The sequence below is a fragment of the Hetaerina americana genome, unplaced genomic scaffold (genome assembly GCF_022747635.1).
Source record: "Hetaerina americana unplaced genomic scaffold, ioHetAmer1.1.p SCAF_3, whole genome shotgun sequence".
NCBI lineage: Eukaryota > Metazoa > Arthropoda > Insecta > Odonata > Calopterygidae > Hetaerina > Hetaerina americana.
Window position 1 is genome coordinate 72,207,681 of NW_027286874.1, and position 6,000 is coordinate 72,213,680.

Sequence of the window (6,000 nt, forward strand, 5' to 3'; positions counted from 1 at the left end):
CAATAGAAATGACGACATTTTTTAATAAATTGTTAACTGGTTAGTCTTAGAATTAGTGTCTAAAATTGATATTTCAATGAAACTCATAAATCATACGCCGTAAAAACCTTCTGCAAGTGTTGAAATGAGAATATTTCCAATCAGCTTTTATCATGACCCTATACATGTTACTCGTGTGTGTGTGTGCGTGTATATATATATATATATATATATATATATATATATATATAAATATGTATATATATGTATTCATATATAAATACATATATATATATATATTAATGTGTATATATATGTATATATATATTAATGTGTATTTATATGTATGCATATATATATATATATATATATATATATATACATATACATATTTATAGTTGAATTCTTTGCATAAATAATCTACCCACTTCTGCCCATTAGCCAAGGCTTATTACTGCGCCTTCGTTCTCTCTTTTGAAATAAATTATAAATCGCCATTATTTTCAACGAGGAAGGCTTTCTCATTTCTCGCGTGAATGGGTGGGTCTCGATCTCTTCTCCTTAATGCCGTGGAACTTCTCGCTGTTTATCGATGCTTTCCTGGCTCTCTCCTTCGGCCCCGTCAATGTTGAATTCGATGACTTCCGCCTAGAATCTGCGCACTTTATTTCTGCCTCGACTTTTTTCGACTAATAATAGGGCTGAGTGAAATAAAGTTTACGCCCTACGTCTTCCATCGCATAAGTGTTTCAGTATTGCAGCCATTGGAGCCTGCGAGGAGCATTGATTCCGTCTGGATGGTGACCTCCGAAGGCGAACTAATTGCCACTGTTGTCATAAACTACCGAGCAATTAGGCAAGCAGCCAGAGAAGCTACCATTAAATGCGAGTGAGAGATTTCGGTAAAAACATATCTCGCATTATTTACCACGGCTAATTTTAAAGTCTTTAAGACTCTTGGTTTTGCGGACTTTTCTGTTTGGCCGACTTTCGAGGAAGAGGGTCGTCATGCAGCGTTATTAACCTCCTACTAATTTTGAACTGGATATTCATAATTAAATTAGTTTTAGCCAAGATATGAAAATTTCCTGTTAAAATGCTGCTGTTTTCATCTTCCATGCGTTGAAATTCACGGAGAGATGACACCGAAATATCTTTTCAGTGAATTTTCTCGGTGACATCTTCTTCTTAAAAAAGGAGCCGAGTCTTCAGGAGTTCAACAAACGTGGATGAGCATGAGTTTAAAAATAAATTGATATTTTGACAAAGAGAAGAAAGAAAGAGAATCATCTCATCTTGTTTTTATAACTCATTAAAACATTCATTTTCTTCTCGCCCGAATCTCAGAGTATACAGGCCTGTGCGTGCATTCGCACGTGTCCCCGTCAGGACATACATCCGACGATGTAGGAAGGTATCATATGCTCCGCCGGGTCAGGTCGTTGGAAGGCGATCCGTGTGATAGTGGACCGGGGCTCTTGTTCAATCAGCTCCTCCATTGTGCAAGTGATCAATTGCTCTGTCCGAGCCCTTCATTTATTGAGGGGCTCGGACTAAATTCTTTCATTCCCCCTTCATCGAAGGACGCGCACTTCTTTTGAATGGACTCAGTTTTCTAACTCGATTTCCCCGTTTCTTCAGAAGGGTGAGAGGTGGAGTCCACCATCTCGACCCACCCCCTTCATCGGTGCCACTGCGATATTTTAAATGAATAACCCGAAGAAATGGCGACGCCATAATAAAAAAAGAGAATTTTATTCTACGTTTTAACTTGTGATTTATTCTCGTTCTCCCTTTTCTCATTTTGTTTTTTTGGCGATCCTGAAGGGAACTTTTGACCGTGAATCTAGTTCAATATTATTGAAGCCGATCGAAGTTATTGAAGAGTTTGGAATTGGAGCAGACAAAAATTTCGAATAAACTTGTTGAAAATGGAGAATTTGAATTGATCATAATCGGCATTGTCGCAGCCAAATGTCCTTCAGGGAAATTACATATTTTAAACTTATCGGGGACCGTCCAAAACTCTATGCGCTGGACTACCGATAATCATACTGTTATAAATGAATAGTATTGAATTCTGAATGTTTAATTTTGACGTGGTTTTCCCGGTGACAGGAAAACAATCGTTTGATACATCAAAAAAGGCTTCGGCCTAAAAGTGAATTTCAAAACTGGGACGATAAAAGTTGGGGAAAGAAAATAAATTTTTTGGCATGCACGGAGAAATAAAACGTCGCGGCTTTAAACAACACCCGAATTCCTCAGCGCTCGTTAACGCGTGCTTGAAACGTGATATTTCGTCACTGAGCTGCGCAATTTCGGCTCCGATAGGTGCCACACCAATTTATATGCAGCGTTCTATTTCCGCCCCTAACATCTGGATCCCTAACTTTCCTACCGTTCTCAAAATAAAACGAAATTGAATCTCACTCGAGCGGCTCCTACTCTTGTCTCATTCCGGACGAGAATTATTTGTGAGTCCGATTAGGCGTGCGTTGTCTGCGTAAAGAGCACTCCAAATGTATTTCGAATCCTCCGCCCTCCTCCACACCCATCTCTCCCTCACCCCCTCCCCTTCCCGTACTTCGAGGAGGCTCTAATTCATACGGTAAAATAAAACGAACTGAAAAAAGAAGGAAGGAAAAAAAAACAGAGTCGGAAATAATAGCGTTGGTATGAAAGAAAATATTTAAAAAATCCGGGAGGGGGGGGTTCTTTCGAGTTCCGTTTTCCCCTCGGTCGAAAGGTGTCATCCGTGGTTTGGGGAGGGGTTGAAGGCGGAATGGTGAGTTATGGGGGTTGATTGAGGGAGAAAGGGTGAAGGGTGGGGCTTGAGGGGAGTAGGTGAGGGGGCGTTGTAAGTGGAGACAGGTGGTGGCCGCCGGGAGTTCATTATAGGGGTTAATAGAGGCGCCTCTCACGTTAGAAAGAAGATACCTGAGTCTGTTGTCTCAGTGCGCCTGCCTCTCGCTCGTTAAAGACTCTTCGACACCGGGAATAGGCCGACTCCCGGGCTTCCTCTTCCCTCCTTTCTCTCTCTCCGTCCCTCACGTCAACCCGTCTTATTTTCCAGCGCTAGTGAGACAATGCAGGGCTCGTGGAATGGCGGTCGTCGTTCCCCAGGACCCTTCACTTGCCCGCCCGCCTCCCAGGGTAATGACGCAGTTCGACGGCGCCCGAGCACGGGTGTAGTGATGAATGGGGTCGACAGTGGAGAACGGGAGGCTTCGGAGGGGGGCAGGTGGGGGAGGGGAGGAAGTAGTAGTGGGCGTGGTCGGCGGGGGTCGCGGAGGACGCGAGGAGAAGCGAGTGGATGAGGAGGGGGCGGATTGAAAATAAAATAGACGGAGGCGGAAGGAGAGGAGGAGAATGAGGAGAATGACATTATTGTATTACGGAATCATATCATCGATGGACTCCATCTGAGAAAGGATACCAGCGTCTGAAAAATGAGAGATATTGTCGAACATAATCCTGGCTTTTATTAAATAGAGGGAAGGATTGAGAGAGGGTTAAGCATCGGGAGGAATGTGGTATCTTGCGGTTCGCCTCTTACGCATGAACGAGGAATCGGATTGCTTCTGTGCCTTTCCGCGAACAGTGCTTGCATTCAATTCTCCGAGATGCTCGGAAGGTTGTTTTGATTTGTATGCGTTGCCATGCTCTGACTCCATTTTAACACCAGCCGAATCCAAATTCTCATGATGGGAAAACCTTTCTTGCAATATAGAATTGAATCGTATGCCGTGATGTTTTCTTGACGTTTCTAAAGGAGGAAATTCTAGAGCCGGGAGTCCTCATTCCTCGGTCATCAAGTTCTTCTCTATTCATCTAAAACACCGATCATCAGCTATTTTTTCTACGTGGCCTAAGCCTATATGCGGACTATGGATATTTGTTCGCAAGATTGTGAAGACGTAAAAATGATACACTTGACTTTTATCACGAATGCGCGCATATGCGACTGAGTAATCGCAGTAATTAAACACGCCAAAACCAGTCCAATTTTTGGAAGTGATGCATTCATCACGGACTTCAATGGGTCATACGAACATGCAGGAACCAGCACGAATTTCTCACCCCAGTGACATTAACTACTAGCTTTCCTCGCACGGTGTGAATTTACCCATGTTGTGCCTTTTGAGGGTTTTAATGAATTTATATGAAATATTAAAAAAACTTTTTTAATTAAAAAATCAATTTAAATAAAATTCTCATAGGTTTGAAAGTAATTGCTATGATTGGGTCACCATTGTGAGGCTACCATGATTTCTGTGATCCTTTGTCTAAAAAAACAAAGGCCGTATGCGGACCTAAGTTTTGGCTGTTATTAGTTCAAGCTATCGCACGTCTCCCACACAGAGGTGCCAATATTTCCTGTGGCAGGTATATGATACTGTAAACTATATCATATGGTACAAAAATAGTTATCTAAAGATACTAAAAGGTGAATTTCAAGAATGTATATAACTGTTATTACAGATGGATTAAATTTAATGCAACATAATTTCTGGTGGACTTAACGGAAAATGTAGGCCAAATTTTAAAATATGGGAGCAGATTTGTGTTTATCATACGGAGTATCATACGAAAATTTTGTCCAAATAGTGGAGCCTACGTATAGATTCTGCTTTTGGGGAGATAGAGAATGAACACCGAAGTAGTATGGTGGGTGAAATATATGTACTATAAATATAATCAATGTCAGAGGCGTGTTAATGACACAGCAAAAAAAAGACACGTTATTTTAATGAGTCATCTTCATCTTCAGGCGTACACACCTGTAAAAATATTTTCATTGTTTTTATCGTAAATATTATTGCGTGTATAGATGTGCGTATATATCTACATATATACATCTATACAAGTAAAAAAAACATTCTCGATTAAAGGAATATAAACATTTTCACATTGCGTGTGTGTACACACACATACATATAAATAAATAAATAAATATATATATATAATATATATATAAATATAAATAAATAATATATAGATACATATATATTTTTATATAGATATATAGTGGGTCGCGGTAGTCCAGGGGGTAGAGCTGGACTGCTGACCGGAGGGTCCCGGGTTCCATTCCCGGGCAAGGCACTCTGGGCACCTGCAGCTCCACCCAGGGTGAAGTGATTTGTCATAGCTCCTAGATTACATAACTAGGATCTTGTATCTCCTTAAACAAGGATGTATTCAATTTTGTATCAAGCCCCCAGCATATTTTATGCGTATCTTCATTTAGGATGTTGCTCGGAGGGAATGTTTGTCACTACCATATTTTTCTCTTTACAAAATCAGTACTCCCGCGACGTTTCGTTTTCCCAAAATGGATTTTCCCACGCTGCTCGGCCCTCTCTGACCACAACGTTCCAGCCTCCCATGATGATCAAGTTCTCCTTCCATTTTACTGCTCTTAGAATCTCTAACAATTGTTCATATACAGGTATACAGAAGATGTTCAGTTCCTGTACATCTTCTGTTTCTTCTTCTGAATAACGGATTTTGGCGTATTCCCTCTCGAGTAAAATGCCCACTCCTGCAATCTTCTGGTTATCTCCTGAATGTTATCACCCGTGCATCCGTCGCTCTAGAAGTCGTCGGACCCGGCCCACTTCATCTCGCTAAGACCCAGGATGTCTAGCCCCGGTCTGCCCATCTTCATCTAACTACTAACGGCTGTTCCATATCCCTATTCTGCATTTGTCCACCTTGACAGATGTTCCCATTATAGTAGTCCCCATCTGGTAATCCGATTGGGAGACTATTACCTGCGGAATATTTTACCGGAAGGAATTCATTCACGTCGTATTTGAATGCATCTTCTAGGGAGACTAATGTGATGATTTCCTGTTGCCTTTCGCAACAAAGTAGTGCGGCTGATTCCGTGACTTTTACTGTGGCGGTTGATAGCGGTCCGATCTTTTTGATTTGCACAATTAGTATATTATGGAAAAATGTTGCCTCGTTCCAAAAAAAATAAGAAAATACAATTTTACCAAGTTATTATGCATA

The 6,000-nt window shown here is 41.1% G+C and overlaps 1 protein-coding gene across 1 annotated transcript in view; it reads right to left on the bottom strand.

The window, feature by feature from the left end:
- mip40 (Myb-interacting protein 40) overlaps window positions 1-3,020 on the bottom strand; it is a 40,554-nt gene extending 37,534 nt beyond the window's left edge. The window contains exon 1 of the mRNA XM_071588042.1: window positions 2,920-3,020. The gene's annotated coding sequence lies outside the window, so the exon portion shown is untranslated. The remainder of the gene's footprint in view (window positions 1-2,919) is intronic.
- Between the last annotated feature and the right edge of the window lie 2,980 nt (window positions 3,021-6,000).